The following is a 22,411-nucleotide window of genomic DNA, read 5'->3' on the forward strand; positions in this document are numbered from 1 at the left end:
TAGTTACATAGGTTGAAAAAAGACCAAGGTCCATCAAGTTCAACCTTCTTCCCCCTGTTATACATTTTTGCCACTAAATTATCTATAACCCACAATGTTATGTGCACTGAGGAAATAGTCCAGCCCTTTTTTTGAATGCTGTTATAGTGTCTGCCATCACTACCTCTTGTGGTCGGCATTCCACAGTCTGACTGCACTGACTGTAAAGAACCCTTTCCTGTTTAGGTGCCGGAATCACCTTTCTTCCACCCGTAATGAGTGCCCCCTGGTCCTTAGTATGGTCTTTGGTAGGAATAAGTCATGTGCTAGTCCTTTGTACTGACCACACATATATTTATACATGTAAATGAGATCTCCTCTGAGGCGTCGTTTTTCTAAGATAAACAAGCCCAACTTTTCCAACCTCTCATCATATGAGAGGCCTCCATCCCTTGTAATAATCTAGTTACCCAACTTTGAACTGACTCTAACTTCTGAATATCCTTTTTAAAATGTGTAGCCCAAAACTGGATCCCATATTCCAGATGTGGCCTCACCAGTGATTTATAAAGGGGTAATGTGGCGCCCCTGAGGGTTCGACCGCCACAGGGATGCTGCACTTCTCTAATGGAGTGTAGTGTTCCTCCTCTGAGGTAAGGCCAGTGTTATAGCCGTGACCTAACCTTTTGCATCCAACACCACACTTCTCCACCAGAGGGAGCTAGTATGCACTGGGTGCTGCTCCCCTGGTTACAGGGAGACTGGGGAACACAAAGTGGTAGGAACCAGTTAGTGGGTGAGGGTGGAGGACTTACAAGTTAGTTACACTTTAGATTTGATATTTAATAAAATGCCATCTTGGTTCTTGGGTTTTTGGCTGGTCCTAGTTAGTCGGTCTTTTGGTGCAACCTGGCTAGTCGGTCTTGGTCTTTGTGCTGTCAGACTACTGTGTGTAATGTGACCTCCCTCCGGGAGCGCAGATCCTGTGTGGGCCTGTACCGGCAAGGGACACAGCCCTCGTACCCTGGCCTCGGGACGAGAGGTAGGTTGCAGACAAGGAATGTCTCAACCTGGCCAAGGACCAGGATCAAGAAGGCCCGGAGCTTAAGAGTGTGGCTCCGTAGCAAATGGATCCCAGGCAGGATGCAGATGGAGCGGTGTACGCCACCTGTCCTCACCAACCTGATATATTCAGAGGGACTCTGGCTGCAAGAGGGGTACCGGCCCCCGACACCCGACCTTGCTACTCTACGTCCTGGACGGGAAAGCCCAGTTAGGCCCTGAGGATCCCACCGGGTATCGGACGGAGCGGAGCTGCCACCCGTACCCTTGTTCTGAGAGGAGCTCAGAGGGAGACCCGGCCTATTTGTACACACACGGACAGGAAAGGTTTCGGTCTGTAGTTCAGGAACACTCTGGTGTAAGGTCGCGACTGAATGCTGGACTTACTCGGAGGTTGTCGGACCCCCGTCCCTGGTGACCGCAGGACTCCGCGAGGAGCAGGGAGTCGCCTTCCTTCTGCCATCTCTAAAGTGAGTAAAGCCTTGGAAGTTCACCCCTATGGCCTCCGGACTGCTTATTCTGTGCTACACCGCGGGGTGCGGTGCCCGTCTCCCTCTACTACTACCTCTCATCTATCCTGTCCCTCTGCCCTGAGGCCTTGCTCCGCCTGTGGGGAGCAGTGAGAACTTAGGCCGCCATGACACCAGGCCTCGGCGGACTGCAGCGGCGCTGGTGACCCTTCACCAGGCACCACAGGTGGCGTAGTCGTTAAAATAAGCCACTTGACCCGGACGAGCCCACAACATCTTCCTTTTCATGTGACGGCCCTGAGCACAGGTCGGGTCCGGGCCACGGCTACATCCCACTTCTTCATCACAGGACCCGACACCGAGTCCCCCATCACCCAGGGTAAACTCAAAAACTAAAAGGGCTCTTTTGAGAGTAGAGGCGTCACAGTAACACTCTGCACAATTCCATATTGAAATCTTCCTGTTTCTGTTGCATAGGATTCCTCAGCTCTGCTGCACTGCCGACACACAGCTCTGCTTCATTTTCCTATCCCCTGTAGCTTTTCTGTCTATTTCAGCCATGTATGAGTTATACAGTCAGTTCTTGGAAATACTGCAATTGAAAGTGTACGCAGCAGATGGGGAGGGTGACTTAACATGGGATGAATTTTAGTTTGGCACAGCGCATACAGTGAAGGGAGACAGGGTAAGATGTAAACTGGATTTCTTTTGCGCCCCTTAGGATGCAAGATTAGTTGCTGTGCAACAAGCGGAGTGTATTCGGTGTGTCATACTCCTGACTCCTATGTGAAAAGCAGACATTCTTCTTGTAAATTACCACCAGAGACCAAACACAGGGACTCCCTCTTTGTATAACAGTTTTTAGACATAAGCAGGGCAGGATGTACTGGTGTTAATCTGGAACATGTGTTTGCTTTTTTAGAAGTTCTATTTATTTCACCATGCCAACTGTGCAGGAACCGAAAATTCCCAAATTTGGTATCTCCACATATTATACAGTATATACAACTGGGCATTCAACTTCAATGATTTATGTTATTTCATGGTACGGGAATTGGACCCCCTAGTGGTAGAAGCCACCACTAGCATTGGGACGATTTGGGCTGAGGCTACACTGAGACTTTTTTTCAGCGTTACAAATTGATTTTTAGTAAGAAGTGACAGCTGCAGTCCTCCACAAGATTGCATTCAAGTCAATGTATTTGTCGATAGCTCGATAATGATGATCAGTAGCTCTGCAAAAAGTCTCCAGAAAGTGAAATGGCTAGATTTCCCTAAGAGGATTTGTCACCAGATTTCACAATACAAACTGTATATATTAATACTGACTGAAAATCCACATCAAAATGTCAGTATAATCCTTTCTGAAATGTTACTGACAGATTTTAAAATGAGCATTTTATGAATTCAGCTTGCTGTACTCATAAAATTTTATTTATTTTTATTTCAGAATTAGCCATACTTACATTGATTTTCAAAGTAAATACACCAGGCTCATCAGTTCTAAGATATATATTTGTAAAAGTATATAGTTTTCATGGGAATATCTGGTTACAGATCCGCTTTTAATGTGTGATCGTAGTGTTAGTGCTTCTGATACAATCACAATTAGCAGAAACATGTCCGTTCAGTCACATGGATAAAAATGCAGACCCTTGTTAATGCTTTTTGGGGACAGTGGGTGGTGACAATCTCTGGAAATTTGGAACTGGATGTAAAGTGGATGAGATGCCATCTATCAGACATTTCCCAATTGCAGATTAATGGCTTATCCTAAAGATATTCACCAAAGACATTCCAGATTGTTAGGTTCCAATATAGCTTTATTCGGAACTGCATGTTTTGACAGCAAATTTCCCTTTTCATCGGGTCTTGGGACCTGATGACGAGGACAGCCATTCTTGAAACACGTGATCCCCTCCCTCATATATGCTGTTTCTGGGGTAATACTTCTCCCTTGATATTGGAGGATTGCAGCATCCATCTGTAATTACCCTACACGCTATGTACACACTGATGCACCTGATGAAGGCTGGACAGTCGAAACGCCTTGTGATATTGTTTTTGATAAATACCTTTTCATTTTTGTTGAGTTCACTATCCTCCATTATATTCACATGGGAGCATCAGTCTCCTGGATTTGTTTTCTATTTTTTTATATTCTACACACTAGATGGTGATATGCCTAGATTTGCACAACTATATCAGGTGAGTAGCCATGTTTATTGTGCTACTGACCTTAAAGGGGTTGTCCTGTCCAAATCGGTAAGTCTGCAGTTACTCTGTGTGACTGCAGACTTTGGAATCCCCCCAGCACACGCACTGTGCACCGCGGGGGTTCACTGTTTTCTGAGCCGGGACAGGAGGGTATGTATATGTTATACATACTCCCGGCCACTGGAGTTATACCTACACAAGCAGTAGGTATAATATTTCCAAGGCAAAAGTAAGCAGGCAACTTCAGGATCAAAAAGGGGGAAAAGTAAAGAAGAGGTGCAGAAGTTGCTGAAAGCAACTGATTGGATTCTAAATGTAAGCGGTCACCTGGCAGCACTAATATGACTACCACAGACAGACTTAGCCACTCCGCTTACCTGATATCTTGGCTGATTTCTTTAGACTTTCCCATGATGCTACACAAAGAAGCAATGTGTTTCAGGTGTGCATTAAAATACATCCACAGGTGTGTCTCTAATTAACTCAGATGTTGCCAGAAAGCCTATCAGAAGCTTCCAAACACGTGACATCATCATATGGGCAGTCCAGAATTGTTTAAAGACATAGTAATCTTAGTGTATGGAAACTTTTGACTTTGCAGTAAGTAATAAAAATGTCTTATAACATTCTCTCTCTCTCATTATTCTGGCATTTGGCAAATATTAATAATTATGTTAATCCTAATTGACCTAAAACGGGAAAGGTTTATTATGATTTCATGTCAGATATTGAGAAAAACATTCATATGTGTATTTTTATATAGTGTATGTAAACTTCTGGTTTCAACTGTATATATCTGCTTTTTCTTTGCCCTAGTTTTTGTAACTCCCCCTCCTGTGTAGCAAGCAAAGATTAAACATTAGATTTTCTATTCCAGGTTGTGATAAGAAAATATCTGCAGGTTGGCAACTATTGTGCTTGATTGCAACTTTTCCATAAAGAAAGTTGTTAAATATTTAACATGTAGATGACACAATGTGTCTATGGCATCTAACATTATTAGTTCAAAGCAAAAGCAAGTATAATTTGGCTTAGTTATGATTCCCTTTTTTCATTTAGAATGTCAGAACGAACACAATCTGCTTAGAAAATAGTTTTCTGTCTATTACATCCATGTTTCTAACCATCTCCCTGTCCAAAGCATGAATGTCACCTTGGAAAGCTGCAGAGACATTATTATAGAACCGTAATTCCCCACTTGTCACGCATCAGTAAAAAATGTGTATTGAATAGTAGAACTTAGCACATTGCAGGTAGTAAATTCATTGCTCATCCCTTGTCTGCCCAAACCAAAGCCTTTTCCTTTTCTCCAAAGGTCTCATTTCCATAAGCCATGATCTGGTGGCCTCCAGAGCATGGCCATGCTAGGTCAGTCTGTAGGGCTCTTTACCTGTTTCTTGATGCTTATTTTTTTTTAAAGCTGTAAACCTGAATTCCTTTACATATTTACTACATGTCCTTTAGTTCTGGGGTTACATTGGTTTTTTAACGTTACATTATTTTCTAGTACCGAGACCCTGAGGTTGGCTTCACAAACTCTTGATGGTAACACAATGCGTGTGGTTGTGATTTTCTAAATTCCATTTCTGTCCCATGTAAAAAAAAAAATCTGCTTAAATTTTAGGATATGCTATGGATAATCTGAAGTATGCCCTGAACTTAGCTTCACTACTGAAACTTTTTAAAGACTGGTGCCAGTCCTGCCGATGGGTTTCCTGACCTGATTCTGTCACAGTGTAGACTCCAGAGTAATCCAAAGCTACCGGGATCGTTGCTCATGCACGAGTTACGGCTCTGTACAACCTCCGAGTGCTATGGAGCTATAACATGGCAGTGATATCAATCTATAAGGCTCTAGCGTATTTCCATCTGTCGCTGGTGTTATGTGCCATCACTTACCATATGTCAACTGCTTCTAGATGCTGTATGGAGGAACCATAGCTAGCGTCTGCTGCATTGTAGCATGGCCCCATAAAGACTCAGTCTGCTGTTTACATGGAGACCTATAAAGAGCTAAAGAATTTATATTCAGGACTTTTTACTTGCAATGTTGCAAACATTGAATTATTCATTGTAGATTTAGCGAATAACCCACAAGGGACGACAGTACCTGACACATTTGACTTAGCTACAAGTCAGGTTCTGCCGACTCGGCAGTCTGGGGAAGAACTATGGGGTTAAGTTTAGGTAAAAATCAAGTGGCTAGATAACATAAGACAATAAAATGTTCAAACAAGGGTCTATCTGGTCACATATTCTGTATATCCTGTAAGGCTATGTTCACACATTGCTTTTTTTTTCAGCGTTTTTTTGATACGTTTTTCAATGCAAATTTTCTGCTGCGTTTTACAGTACCAGCAAAGTCTATGAGGTTCCAGAAATCTCATGCACACATCATGGTTTTTGTTTCATCAGTATTTTGTCCCTTGCATGTTTTTTTTGCAGAATGGAGCATGTCGCTTCTTTCAGCGTTTTTCACCCATTGGAAATAACGGGTGGTGAAAAAATGCACTAAAAACACAGCAAAAACGCAGATGTCAGTTTTTTCAGCGTTATTGTGCCAAAACCTGATGAAATAGAATGAAATTTTTTTTTTCCACTGAACTTTATGTACAAAAGGACAGTGAAAAAAACGTAGCAAAAAAACGCAACAAAAAAGCAAGAAAAATCCTGAACAAATCTCCCTGGCAAGAGATCAGGTTTTGCTGCAGAAAAAAGAAAAAATGCAATGTGTGAACATAGCGCTTATTACTTGAACTACTGACATCATGGAAAGACCAAGTGCAGTCAAATTCAGGAAAGGCAGTCAAGCTGAAATCTCATCAAATTCTCCAAAGGTGTACTTTAATTTTTTTCTCTTAAATATATCTTGTCCCCACACAAATTTTGGGAAAATCTATACAATGACCTAATAATAATAATAAGCTCATAGTTGCTCACATCCAAAAATCATACATTGGTCTGAAGCCGCTAGGCAAAAATTTACAAAACTGAACATGAAGTTGTTAGTTTAGCATTCTGATCAGGCTGTACGAAGCCCACTACCACGTCATGGTGAAACTCTCAGTGAGTCCCTAGACTTAAAGGTGCAGTGCCCTGTGCCAACCACCATCACAGCGACAGTGCTCCAGCAGGGCGGGCGGCCTGGTGCCTCACAGCACCCATGCTAGAAGGCTGAGTCCCCGTGACTCAAGGTACAAAATCACAGCAACAATGGCCACCACACAGCACCAACACCAGGTGAAAGGAGCTAAAAGTCTCACCTTTCACATGTTCTCAGTCTGTGAGCAGAGAACAAAAATAGGTGGAACCCCTCTTCCAGTCTCTTGCTAATTTAAAAACACCTGTGCCAAATAGGAGGCTTTCTGGCCCAAGTCAAACAAAAGGTACAGTAATAGTTTAATAATTTGAAAATCATTTGTAAATATGCCCCACTTAGGGGATGTCTACTAGAAAGAGTAGAGAGCCACAATTGGGGCAGCTCCTTTAGGTTTGTGCATTTATTCCATCATTGGACACACTCCTGAGATCTATGTAGGTGCCAGGTTGGTTTGAACTTGATGAACAAGGTATAGATGAAGAAAGAGAACCCCCCTATGTTAATATTATCTTTGGACCAATATTGGACTCAAACTTTCTCAGTCCCCAGGCTCTTCTATGCCAATACTCCCCATGGTCCCCCATCGGTATCTGTTTGCCAGACACCAGTGAAGATTTGGCCTGTTAAATCACTGGCTGCAGCGGTGACGTGTCATTGGTGGGGGCCCGGTATCTGGCATCGAAGCAGCCAGGCATTGGTATGGTATTCCTCCTTTTGTTATTTTATTCTACTGTAAGATGTTCTTCATGTTCTTTAATTGACGTTATTATAGTTTATACCCAATTGAAACGAACAATAACAATGTAGCTTTTCTTCTTTATCTTAGTCACCAAGTATGAATATTTATAGATCTCCAAGAACATATCCTTAGACAAACTTCATTCTCAAATTTTATAGGTCATACCTTATTGTCTCACCTGTTCCTACGATGTGACACATGGATGTGGATTGTGGCACACAGCCACTCGTTCTGGAGCTTATGACACAGCAAGCTGTAATAAAGGGCTATGTAATGCAGAAAGCGTTAGACAACATAAGTATTGTATCCGTAGTGCTCAAACAAGACATGCACTTGTCTGTTACCTACTAATGTATGGAACTAATCCAAGCCTACTGTGTATCTGTGCATTTACATAAGTATATTCATTATGGGCAATCCAGCAGCCAGACCCCCACTGATAGCCTCCCACCAATCTACTGACTATGGACATCTTTGACTTGAAAAATTATTTGACATATGTCAGTGATTAGTTAATACAATTTCACTAAGTACCTGTCTGTAATCTTCATTCCTTTATTTATTTTCAGACCCCCTAATATGAAGTTTGCTACCTGATTCAAATTTCATATTTTAGTCTTGAAGGACTGTCTTTCCCTGTAATATAGGCTGGATGTGAGGTCTGTGTGTTTCCAGGGTCTGTAGGTTTTCTGCAGCTAATTAATAATCACAGCTTCTATCCTCCAATTTCCTCTAGCCTGCGATCTTTACCCTCCTTGTGATCCTTTCTTCCCTCACCGTGCTGTGGAGGTCTGTGTACAGACCCCTGCCCTATCTCTAACACTGTGAGAAGGAAGAGGGAGAACCAAGAGAGCCAAAATAAGCAGGAGTTCTGACGGATTTGTAATTCTTTTGCCAAAGCACCTGACTTGATAAAGGACTCGCAGAGATTCAGCAGCAACAATCTGTCATCAGGTTTTGTTATTTCATCTGACAGCAGCATGATGTAGGGGCAGAGACCCTGATGATGTATCACATAGTGTACTGCGTGCAGCAGTTGTGATAAATTCAGTTTTCTCTGCTGCAGATATAGCAGCGCTGAAAATGCTGAGCCCTGTATAACCCGCTCACTGTATACACTGTATATTGGCAGTAAGCTGCTAATAAGTGGTGGGGGTGTGCCTACACAGAGCAGCAGGACTAGGGGGCATGAGACGACTAGTCCTGTAATGATAATCTCCTGCTGGTAAAACACTTTTTATTTTTTAAACAACAACAAACCTAGTAAGTAACACAACGCTGGAATCAGTTTCTCTGCCCCTACATCATGCTGCTCTCATATTACATAGCAAAAACCTGCTGACAGATTCACTTTAATGAGGACTATTTAGAAGCTTAACCTTGTATTTCTATATATACACCTATATAATATAAATCAAAGGAAGATAAGTAATTTCCGTCCATTTTATCATTTGTGCGGGGAAGAGGTATCACGTTTTTGAGCCCACTGTGTCATTTGGATATAGACTCTGCATTTCGCTGTTTTACTATAGTAACAGTAGTAGTTTATTCCATCATTACTACAGAGGTTATATCTGTTTATCTCTCACCTATTTCTTATGTTCTCTTGTCATCTGTGGTAGACGAGCTTGTAAAGTCAGAGCGCTGAAACTTGTTACCATTTTCATTCCTTATTAATAGTTGTTGCTGTTTTCTATCAACAACTGTGAAGAGTTTAGCAGTGTGAAGAGCTATTATAGCTGCTGTAATCTAGCAGTATTATTAATAGAGATCACTAATAATTGGTGAACAAATGAGAAAATATACATTTATTTCTATGCTCATTGCACTCATTACTCAGCGAGTTTTTATAGGTAGACTCCATAATTTGTGGTAAGACATGAGCTCACTCAGACCCCGCCCCTCAAAAAATAGTTGGGTCTACAAACCTCAAAAGTAGAGTTTTTTGCAGCCACAGATAAAACACTAATGGTAAAAAGTGACACACGGACCAAACACTGATCAAAATCGGATGGGAAACATTGATGAACAACAGTCCGTGTTTTTATGTATGAGAAAAATCACAAAAGTCTCAATGATTCCTTAATTTGTAACCATCATTTCTAAGCCCAAGCTTTACCTTGATGTATTGTTAGTAAATTATTGGACTACAACATTATTGCTTCACTCAGTTTCATTGTATGAAATAACCCATCACTTTCCTGTACCAGCGACTTGTCCAGATACAAGAGGCTCTTTGATGTCATGTATAAGTAGAAATTCAGGAGTAAATCTCCTAATTGGTCTTTGATATAAACGCACCATATCTGCACAGTTTTCTATGAGATATGACTAATTACAGAGGCTAATAAATGCCAAAGGTACAAGTGCACCAGAACTATAAGGCCTCCCTCTTGTGACTGTATTACAGATCTGTGTTATGTGAATCTATGGCTAATTGTTCTGGAACCAATGCGACCTTCATGGATCTGAATAACGGGACCCTGACTAATACCTCTGTCAGTGGAGAGATGGTCAGAATTCCCATTCATTTGTATGGGACTTTAGACGAGACCCTGTTCTCAAGTTAGGTCCCACTGGTAGGACCCACAACCATTATAAGGATATCCTGGGTATATGCTCAAAATATGTGAAATGGGAATACCCATTTATAGGTGTAAGGCTTTTCCGATTTAATTTTAATTTCCATTTCCTTCCCACTAAATACTGGGATGTCAAACTCATAACACCCAGAGGGCCAAAATGAAAAACTTGGACAAAGTCGCGGGCCAACGAGTATACAGTATAATGGGCCCCACAAAGCCCTCCAAAAAGTATAATGGCCTCACATAGCTTTCTATACAGTATAATGGGCCCGCATAGTTTGCCATACAGAATAATGGGCTCCACATAGTCCTCCATACAGAATAATGGGCTCCACATAGTCCTCCATACAGAATAATGTGCCCCACACAGTTCTCCATAAAGAATAATGGGCCCCACATAGACCTCCATACAGAATAATGGGTCCCACATAGTCTTCCATACTGTATAATGGGCCCCACACATTTCTCCATACAGAATAATAGGTCCCACACAGTTCTCCATACAGAATAATGGGCCCCACATAGTCCTCCATACAGAATAATGGGCCCCACATAGTCCGTCATACTGTATAATGGGCCCCACACAGTTCTCCATACAGAATAATAGGCCCCACACAGTTCTCCATACAGAATAATAGGCCCCACACAGTTCTCCATACAGAATAATGGGCCCCACATAGTCCTCCATGCAAAATAATGGGCCCCACATAGTCCTCCATGCAGAATAATGGGCTCCACATAGTCCTCCATGCAGTATAATGGGACCCACATAGTCCTCCATACAGAATAATGGGCCCCACATAGTCCTCCATACAGAATAATGGGCCCCACATAGTCTTCCATGCAGAATAATGGGTCCCACATAGTCCTCCATGCATAATAATGGGCCCCACATAGTCCTCCATGCAGAATAATGGGCCCCACATAGTCCTCCATACAGTATAATGGCCCCAGATAGTCCTCCATACAGAATAATGGGCCCCACATAGTCCTCCATACAGAATAATGGGCCCCACATAGTCCTCCATACAGAATAATGGGACCCACACAGTTCTCCATACAGAATAATAGGCCCCACACAGTTCTCCATACAGAATAATGGGCCCCACATAGTCCTCCATGCAAAATAATGGGCCCCACATAGTCCTCCATGCAGAATAATGGGCCCTACATAGTCCTCCATACAGAATAATGGGCCCTACATAGTCCTCCATGCAAAATAATGAGCCCCACATAGTCCTCCATGCAGAATAATGGGCCCTACATAGTCCTCCTTACAGAATAATGGGCCCCACATAGTCCTCCATACAGTATAATGGCCTCACATAGACCTTGATATAGTATTATGAGCACCACATAGTACTCCATACAGAATAATGGGCACCACATAGTCTTCCATACAGAATAATGGGCCCCACATAGTCCTCCATACAGTATAATGGCCTCACATAGACCTTGATATAGTATTATGAGCACCACATAGTGCTCCATACAGAATAATAGGCCCCACACAGTTCTCCATACAGAATAATGGGCCCCACATAGTCCTCCATGCAAAATAATGGGCCCCACATAGTCCTCCATGCAGAATAATGGGCTCCACATAGTCCTCCATGCAGTATAATGGGACCCACATAGTCCTCCATACAGAATAATGGGCCCCACATAGTCCTCCATACAGAATAATGGGCCCCAGATATTCCTCCATACAGAATAATGGGCCCCACATAGTCCTCCATACAGAATAATGGGCCCCACATAGTCCTCCATACAGTATAATGGCCCCAGATAGTCCTCCATACAGAATAATGGGACCCACACAGTTCTCCATACAGAATAATAGGCCCCACACAGTTCTCCATACAGAATAATGGGCCCCACATAGTCCTCCATGCAAAATAATGGGCCCGACATAGTCCTCCATGCAGAATAATAGGCCCTACATAGTCCTCCATACAGAATAATGGGCCCTACATAGTCCTCCATGCAAAATAATGAGCCCCACATAGTCCTCCATGCAGAATAATGGGCCCTACATAGTCCTCCTTACAGAATAATGGGCCCCACATAGTCCTCCATGCAGAATAATGGGCCCCACATAGTCCTCCATACAGAATAATGGGCCCCACATAGTCCTCCATACAGTATAATGGGCCCCACATAGTGCTCCATACAGAATAATGGCCCCACATAGGGGTGGCTTTTCTGATGTCGTGGGCCAAATATAATCACCCTGCGGGCCAGATTTGGCCTATGGGCCAGAATTTGACATGCATGCCGTAACTAATGACTTAAACATTTTTGGTGGCTGCGAATCATCCAGTGGGAGCTTGGATCATCGGTGCACAAGGGCATCACATTGGCGTCTCAAAAATGTTCTACAGCTTGATGTCTGCTTTAAAGAGCTTTCCTATTTCAGGACCTGGTAAATGGAAAATAAAATAAATTATACCTTTTATAAGACACACATATAACAAGCTTTGTGAAATGTATGCATTAAATGCCTTCAGGGACTTGGCCCGCTGCCTGGGCTATGGCCATGCATTTGAAAGTACATTAAAGGTATCTGAAATGATATAAATATTTTTAAGTTGTCAAAGAACATAGTTAAAAGCTTTGCCTTTGCTTTAGCAGAAATGAATGTGTTTGTCCTTTGTGGCGACTCTTAAGAGATTCTAATAGTAACAAGAGGTCAAAAATTTCCAGATATTGTAAAACCTTAGTAAATGTGATGTCTGGCTATACTTAGAAATGGGAGGAGAGGGAGGTGGTGCAGCAGTAATTACTGTGGATGCCATTTTATAGGTAAGGCGGTGGGTGAGACGGACACTCGGCCTCATTCATTATACAATTAGTTTTCAGATGACAAAACTTTTCTAGGTCACATTTTCTACAACCCTTTCACCACACCTCTATTACTAAACCTGTCTTATGTTTGTAGATTAGATCTGACAGCGTTTTTGCAGGTTATCAGTGTGGAATCCATTAATTCTCTGTTGGCTCACTTATTTGTCTGGTGTCCTTTGCTTTTTGCTGTAGATCTGCACTCATGCTACCAAGTCACCGCATCACTGTGAGCATAATATCTAGTAACACATAGGCCGTATGATATACTAGAGAAGAGGTGGGCAGTTCATTTTCCAGAGGGGCCACATGAGAGACTGTGACTGTTGTGGAGGCTGAACCAATATGCCAAAATTAATTCTTCTCAATATTACTATTAAGACAGTAATTCAAATTATTTTATATTAATATTAATTGTTTCATTTAATGTTGAGCAGAATTAAGTATGCTCCCACCCCATATATACCGTATGAGCCCACATACAGCCCCCCTAAATTCAGTATGAGTCCACATACCGCCCCCTATATATAGTGTGAACCCCCACACAGCCCCAACATACAGTGTGAGCCCCCACATAGTCTCCTATATACAGTATGAGCCCCACACATTCCCCCTATATACAGTATAAGCCCTCATATAGCCCCCTATATACAGTGTAAGCACCAAATAGCCAACTATATACAGTATAAGCCCTCACATAGCTGCCCTATATCTTCAGTTAGCCCCCTATATCTTCAGTTAGCCTCCTATATTAGGACGTGGGGAAAGGGCAGCGAAGGGTGTGGTGCCGCCTGTGGCCCCTTCTTTTCAGCCCTTTGGCTGTCGTCCACATCTGGCCCTCTTGTCATTTCAGTAACACACGCCGGCCGGAAGTGAGTCACAAGTCCCACCCATCGACGCCCCATCACGTGATCGTGGGGCGCTGATGGGTTATCATGACAGGCGGGGGTCTGCAGAGGACCCCTGTGCCTGTCATTGTAAATCTCCTATGAACACTGGCCTAAAGATCATGATTTCTGCTACACATAGCAGGGCAGAATCCCTGCTATGTATAGCACAGGTGATCGGACAATCACTGTTTCAAGTCTCCTAAGGGGACTAATGAATAAAGTAAAAAGAGAAAAGAAAGTTTTAAAAAATATTAAAAAAATTAAAAAAACACGAATGTTCAAACCCCACCTTTTCCCCATTAAAAATAAAACAATTAAAAAAATAATAAAAAATACACGTATTTGGTATCACTACTTTCAGAATTGTCCGATCTATCAAAATATGAAGTAGATTAATCTGACCGTGAATGGCGTAATGAGAAAAAAAAACGAAATGCCCGAATTATGTTTGTTGGTTGCGCAACATTGAAATATAATGCAATAAGTGGTGATCAAAACATTGCATGTTCACCAAAATGGTATCAATAAAAATGTCAGCCTTGGGCGCAAAAAATAAGTCCTCATCCAGCCCCAGATCACGAAATATTAGAATGTTACAGGTATTAGAAAATGGCAACAAACGCAAAAACTTTTTTTCATACAAATTTCAGAATTTTTTTTCACCACTTAAAATATAAGCTATACATGTTTGGCATCTGAATACTCGTATTGACTTGGGGAATCATATTACCTCCTCAATTTTACCATATAGTGAACATGGAAAATAAAAAAAAATCCCAAAAATTGTGGAATTGCACTTTTTGTGCATTTTCACCACACTTGGAATTTTTTTTCCGTTTTCCAGTACATTACATCAATAGTGTCATTCAAAAGTAAAACTCGTCCTGCAAAAAACATGCCCTCATATGGATGTATTGATGGAGAAATAAAAAAGTTATGGCTCTTGGAAGAAGAGAAAGAAAAATGGAAAATTGCCCAGGGGTGAAGGGGTTAATAAATACATTAAACACAAAAACCTCATTTAAAGATCTGTGGCAAGATACAGTACAGACCAAAAGTTTGGACACACCTTCTCATTTAAAGATTTTTCTGTATTTTCATTACTATGAAATTTGTACATTCACACTGAAGGCATCAAAACTATGAATTAACACATGTGGAATTATATACTTAACAAAAAAGTGTGAAACAACTGAAAATATGTCTTATATTCAGGTTCTTCAAAGTAGCCACCTTTTGCTTTGATGACTGCTTTGCACACTCTTGGCATTCTCTTGATGAGCTTCAAGAGGTAGTCACCGGAAATGGTCTTCCAACAATTTTGAAGGAGTTCCCAGAGATGCTTAGCACTTGTTGGCCCTTTTGCCTTCGCTCTGCGGTCCAGCTCACCCCAAACCATCTCGATTGGGTTCAGTTCTGGTGACTGTGGAGGCCAGGTCATCTGGCGTAGCACCCCATCACTCTCCTTCTTGGTCAAATAGCTCTTACACAGCCTGGAGGTGAGTTTGGGGTAATTGTCCTGTTGAAAAATAAATGATGGTCCAACTAAACGCAAACCGGATGGAATAGCATGCCGCTGCAAGATGCTGTGGTAGCCATGCTGGTTCAGTATGCCTTCAATTTTGAATAAATCCCCAACAGTGTCACCAGCAAAGCACTCCCACACCATCACACCTCCTCCTCCATGCTTCACGGTGGGAGCCAGGCATGTAGAGTCCATCCGTTCACCTTTTCTGCGTCACACAAAGACACGGTGTTTGGAACCAAAGATCTCAAATTTGAACTCATCAGACCAAAGCACAGATTTCCACTGGTCTAATGTCCATTCCTTGTGTTCTTTAGCCCAAACAAGTCTCTTCTGCTTGTTGCCTGTCCTTAGCAGTGGTTTCCTAGCAGCTATTTTACCATGAAGGCCTGCTGCACAAAGTCTCCTCTTAACAGTTGTTGTAGAGATGTGTCTGCTGCTAGAACTCTGTGTGGCATTGACCTGGTCTCTAATCTGAGCTGCTGTTAACCTGCGATTTCTGAGGCTGGTGACTCGGATAAACTTATCCTCAGAAGCAGAGGAGACTCTTGGTCTTCCTTTCCTGGGGGGGTCCTCATGTGAGCCAGTTTCTTTGTAGTGCTTGATGTTTTTGCAACTGCACTTGGGGACACTTTCAAAGTTTTCCCAATTTTTCGGACTGACTGACCTTCATTTCTTAAAGTAATGATGGCCACTCGTTTTTCTTTACTTAGCTGCTTTTTTCTTGCCATAATACAAATTCTAACAGTCTATTCAGTAGGACTATCAGCTGTGTATCCACCAGACTTCTGCAGAACACAACTGATGGTCCCAACCCCATTTATAAGGCAAGAAATCCCACTTATTAAACCTGACAGGGCACACCTGTGAAGTGAAAACCATTTCCGGTGACTACCTCTTGAAGCTCATCAAGAGAATGCCAAGAGTGTGCAAAGCAGTCATCAAAGCAAAAGGTGGCTACTTTGAAGAACCTAGAATATCAGACATATTTTCAGTTGTTTCACACTTTTTTGTTAAGTATATAATTCCACATGTGTTAATTCATAGTTTTGATGCCTTCAGTGTGAATGTACAATTTTCATAGTCATGAAAATGCAGAAAAATCTTTAAATGAGAAGGTGTGTCCAAACTTTTGGTCTGTACTGTGTGTATATATATATATATATATATATATATATAATATGTATATATATATATATATATATATATAATATATATATAATATGTATATATATATATATATATATATATACTGCTCAAAAAAATAAAGGGAACACTTAAACAACAGAATATAACTCCAAGTAAATCAAACTTCTGTGAAATCAAACAGTCCACTTAGGAAGCAGCACTGATTGACAATCGATTTCACATGCTGTTGTGCAACTGGAATAGACAATAAATGGAAATTATTGGCAATTATCAAGACACACTCAATAAAGGAGTGGTTCTGCAGGTGGGGACCACATACCACAGCTCAGTACCAATGCTTTCTGGCTGATGTTTTGGTCACTTTTGAATGTTCGTTGTGCTTTTACACTCGTGGTAGCATGAGACGGACTCTACAACCCACAGAAGTTGCTCAGGTAGTGCTGCTCATCCAGCTGCGAGCTGTGGCAAGAAGGTTTGCGGTGTTTGTCAGTGTAGTGTCCAGAGGCTGAAGGCGCTACCAGGAGACAGGCCAGTACACCAGGAGACATGGAGGGGGCCGTAGGAGGGCAACAACCCAGCAGCAGGACCGCTACCTCCGTCTCTGTGCAAGGGGGAACAGGAGGAGCACTTCCAGGGCCCTGCAAAATGACCTCCAGCAGGCCAAAAATGTGCATGTGTCTGCACAAACGGTTAGAAACCGACTCCATGAGGGTGATATGAGGGCCCGACGTCCACAGATGGGGGTTGTGCTCACAGCCCAACACCGTGCAGGACGCTTGGCATTTGCACAGAACACCAGGATTGGCAACGTCACCACTGGCGCCCTGTGCTCTTTACAGTTGAAAGTTGGTTCACATTGAGCACATGTGACAGACGTGACAGAGTCTTTAGACGCCGTGGAGAGCTATCTGCTGCCTGCAACTTCCTTCAGTATGACCGGTTTGGCAGTGGGTCAGTAATGGTGTGGGGTGGCATTTCTTTGGAGGGCCGCACAGCCTTCCATGTGCTCGCCAGAGGTAGCCTGACTGCCACTAGGTACCGAGATGAGATCCTCAGACCCCTTGTGAGACCATATGCTGGTGCGGTTGGCCCTGGGTTCCTCCTAATGCAGGACAATGCCAGACCTCATGTGGCTGGAGTGTGTCAATAGTTCCTGCAAGATGAAGGCATTGAAGCTATGGACTGGCCCGCCCCTTCCCCAGACCTGAATCCGATTGAGCAGATCTGGGACATCATGTCTCGCTCCATCCACCAACGTCACATTGCACCACAGACTGTCCAGGAGTTGGCAGATGCTTTAGTCCTGGTCTGGGAGGAGATCCCACAGGAGACCATCCGCAACCTCATCAGGAGCATGCCCAGGTGTTGTAGGGAGGTCATACAGGCACGTGGAGGCCACACAATACTGAGCCTCATTTTGACTTGTTTTAAGGACATTACATCAAAGTTGGTTCAGCCTGTAGTGTATTTTTCCACTTTAATTTTGGGGGTGACTCCAAATCCAGGCCTCCATTGGTTAATAAATTTGATTTCCATTGATGATTTTTGTGTGATTTTGTTGTCAGCACATTCAACTTTGTACAGAACAAAGTATTCAATGGGAATATTTCATTCATTCAGATCTAGGATGTGTTATTTGAGTGTTCCCTTTATTTTTTTGAGCAGTGTATATCTATGTCCTCCATCCTAGTAAATATGTCCCTTACCCTATTATACATCCCCCATCCTGGTATATGTCGCTTGTCCTGGGCCTCATCCTGGTATATTGATCCCCCACCCTGGTATATGTCCCCCGTTCTGCCACTGTTCTTTAATGCATATAAAAATGTAATGATTCTAGATACCTTCCATCTGCTCCCCTGCTGTACGACGTTCCCTTCTGAAGCAGGCAGAGCTGACTTCATTGTGCCAGCGATGGGAGCGCATGACGTCCTGCCATGTACCCCCAGTTACATGCACGCCAACGCCAGCTGTTGGCCTCTGATTGGCTCTCAACGCGTATTGCCACGCACGGCCCAATGGGTCTGTGCACCGCAATACGCTTCAACTGGATGTGCATCCGAGGATGGACATCTAGTTGAAGTTTCTACTGGTGTCGACCAACCGCTCACCCGCACGGGCCTGGTCGCGACCTCTGCAACCACGATCATCATGCCTTTGGAGGTGCCTAATGCATTAAGTGGTGTGCACCGCTTAATGACTCAGGTGCCTCTTACTCCACCAGGCCCCTTCTTTAGTGTCTTAAAGGGGTTGTCCGGCCTTAGGTTATAAGTCTGCAGTTACTCTTTGTGACTGCATACTTGTGAATCTTCACATTGCATGCACTGCGTGCTGTGAGGATTGTCTGGAGCCGGGCGTGTGACCGAAAGTATGCGATTTGTGACTAGATGTGCATAGACTCCCTCTGAAAGAGTATAGGTGCGAGGCCGAACACGTCTAGTCAGAATGTGGTTGAAAGTATGCAAGTCACATACTTGTGCTCCCATGACCGCCTGCTCCCTGCACTGGCACAGGAGGATCCTCTCAGTGCGCAGTGCATAGAGTGACTGCAGACTTGTACCTAAGGCAGGACAACCACTTTAATGAATCGGGGCCTTTTTGTCCAAGCCATCTTATGCTCTTCTAAAAGACATTGTCCAGGTTGGACAATCTCTTATTGCTCAATGCTGGAAAAGTCTCCAAACAATAATCTAATCGCAGGCAATCATCTGTACACTGTGCAGGGATCCCGCAGCAGAATATATTAAACAACCCAACTACTGGTGAAAAAAATCATTATGCAGTGCCAAATGAAATCAGTAAGTTTCTCATCTAGTTACTACTCCCTACTGCAGTATTAATTTAATTTTTTTTTTACCTTTTTTATGTCACTTTAGTAAAAAAAAAAAAATCTAGAATTATAGTTTTCACTCTTCACATAGTTTCACAAAAGGCTAATTCTGCCTGTTCTACAGAGATTACTTCGCTAGTCATTTTATAATCATAATAATCACAAGATTTCACTGAAAAGTAACACACCTCTGTTTTATAGCTGAAAACAGACAACTTAGTTTTGACAATACGTGATGAGTAGAACTCACCTCCTTCTGTGCTTAGTACGGTGGACCTCTGCACAGGTTACTGAGCATGTGCAATATACTCTACCACAGAATATATCTATCTATTTCCACTGATGTTAACAGAGGAAAGAAACAGTCCAGGAAATATTGCTGCCACCATAATCTTGTACACAAATGAAAAAACATTTTATAATTAATGAATATATTAATAAGAAAATGATATGTAAACTTTTCCCTTTATTGCAGATAGTGGTACATGCTAATTTTCTAACAGTAAAGTTTTCCCTAACCACAACATTTAATTGTGGTTGATAGCTTAATCACTCTTCATGACGACAAGTACACAGAGGGAAATGCTAAAGTACTTTTCTATTGTCGATATGAACGCTTTGCTTTCTGTTAATGTAATTGACTTTGCAGTTGTTTTACAATACAAAAATTGAGTAAAATAGTGTTTTTACAATTTATTATGGCATTTTTACTGTACCTTTTATACATTTATTTTGAGCACATGGAAAACCCACCTCTCTAAATCATACGAAGAAGAAGAATTTCAGAACCTTTTCCACTTTTAATGTCCATTGAGAAACTAACTGAAATCATTTTGATGGGAAAATAAAAATAACAAAACTAAAATAATGTGGTTGCTTAAGTGTAGACAACCTCTTATATATGGAGATTTGGTTGTGTTCAGAAGTATTTAACATTTAAACTCATGTTAAATAGTAGTCAGTGCACAGCTGCCATCTTTTACAGTGATTCTAACTAACCCCATACGAAGTTTAGAATCTAAGTAGAATTTTTCTGACATTTTCTTAGTTTCATTTTATAACAGAAGTGACACAGTGAAAACGGTCATCAAGAAGTGGCTTAAATTTGGCATAGTGGTGACATTACCTAGAACTGGACCTCCCTCAAAAAATTGATGAAAAGACAAGAAGATCGGTCCGGTAGGCTGACAAGAGGCCTACAGCAGTATTAAAGGAGCTGCATGAATTTATTCTAAGTACTGGTTGTGTACGGCATGTAACAACAATCTCCTATATTATTCATACATCTGGCCTGTGGGGTTGGGGGGCAAGACGGAAGCCTTTTCTTACAAGGAAAAACATCCAAGTCTGGCTATGTTTTGCAAAAACCTACATCATGTCTGCCAAAAGCATATGGGAAAACATGTTATGATCTGATGATTGAACTTTTTGTTTAATACAAAGCCAACACTGTGCATCATCATAAGAACACCATACCCACAGTGAAGCATGGTTGTGGCAGTATTATTCTTTGGGGCTGTTTTTCAAGAGCTGGATCTGGGGCTTTAGTCAAGATGGAGGTAATTATGAACAGTTCCAAATATCTGTCAATTTTTGATCAAAACCTCTGCAAAAAAGCTGAAGATGAAGAGGAATTTCACCTCTAAGCACAACAACGACCCTAAGCATACCTCCAAATCAACAAATGAAGGACTTCACTAGAAGAAAATCGAAGTTTTGAAATGGCCCAGCCAGAGCCCATACCTGAATCCAATTGAAAATTTGTGAGTTGACCTGAAGAGGGCATTGTACACAGGAGATACCTTCACATTCAGATAGATTTTGCACGCTACTGCAAGGAAGAATGGGCAAAGATTGCCAATTCTAGATGTGCCTACCCAAAAAGACTGAATGCTGTCATAAAGTCAAAGGTTCCATCAACAAAGTATTCGTTTAAGGGTGTGCATATTTTTGCAACCACGTTATTTATGTTTTGTGCCATCTGAAAATATTTCAGTTTATCAGTTGAATTGTACTGGTTTTAGGTAACATTAAAGGTGGAAAAAGTTCTGAAAGTATTCTTCTTGGTAATGATTTTTTTACATCACAAAAATCTGGCCTTTTAATAGGGGTGTGTAGACTTTTTATACCCATTGTAGATAATCAGCAGCATTTCAGTCATTGATAATGTAGGTTTGGTGAGGCTGGTGGAGTAATACAGAAAAATCATAGCAATAAAGCTATTGTATTCTTTAATTGCTTATATTAAGCAAATGATGCAATATTTTATAGCATTTGTGCCAGTAGGGGTGGACATGTAATCAACCTGTGCCATCCGAAAAGTTGTCATGCCTTTCATTTTTTAAAGCATTACTTACTGGTAACTCCACAGATTTCTCCCCCTTCTCTCATTCTGATACTCTGAATGCTTCTGCTTCTGGGCACACTGGAAATGCTACTTAGTCAATCTTTAGCTGAGATGGGTCACTGCTTCGGCCAGAGATTGGCAAAGCGAGCATTTCACATGTAGGAAGATGGCATTAAGAAGCAAGTATCAGTTCCTTTAAATAGCAGATATCAGCCCTCACTTCCATAAGTCAGAAGAAAGACTTACTCTGCAATATTGGCTACTTCTATGGTGAACCCAACCTGTTAAACATTGCATGGTAGACCATTCATTCAATCCAGCTTTTATTTAAAAAGAGGTTGAAGAAGTAAGAATAGCAGGCCGTCAGCATATTTGCTACACTTATTTTTATCATTATTACAAAATATTTTTTTATTACCTAGAATGAATTATTGGTATGGTGATGTCCTTCTACTTTTTACTTCTTTGCTAGATATGGACTGATTTGCTTGATGGACTTTATCAATTGGTCAGTGCATTGTTCGTTTTCTTTTAAAAAGGGTCAACATCGTGCAATAAACCCTATAAGATGAAAGCTTATCAAATTAAGTGGTAAGATTTTATGGAGAGGCTCATATTATTCCAAGCAATTTTTTTACTTTTGTGGTTTTGATACCTGAATATGTCAATTATGA

At 41.8% G+C, this 22,411-nt stretch overlaps 1 protein-coding gene across 3 annotated transcripts in view; it reads left to right on the forward strand.

Annotated features, from left to right (window-relative positions):
- The window catches only part of SLC8A1 (solute carrier family 8 member A1), a 798,808-nt gene that overhangs the window by 12,125 nt on the left and 764,272 nt on the right, over nucleotides 1-22,411 (forward strand). The window lies entirely within an intron of this gene.

The sequence above is a fragment of the Phyllobates terribilis genome, unplaced genomic scaffold (assembly GCF_046119375.1).
Source record: "Phyllobates terribilis strain yellow unplaced genomic scaffold, ASM4611937v1 Scaffold_3__8_contigs__length_932513732, whole genome shotgun sequence".
In the NCBI taxonomy this organism is placed as follows: domain Eukaryota; kingdom Metazoa; phylum Chordata; class Amphibia; order Anura; family Dendrobatidae; genus Phyllobates; species Phyllobates terribilis.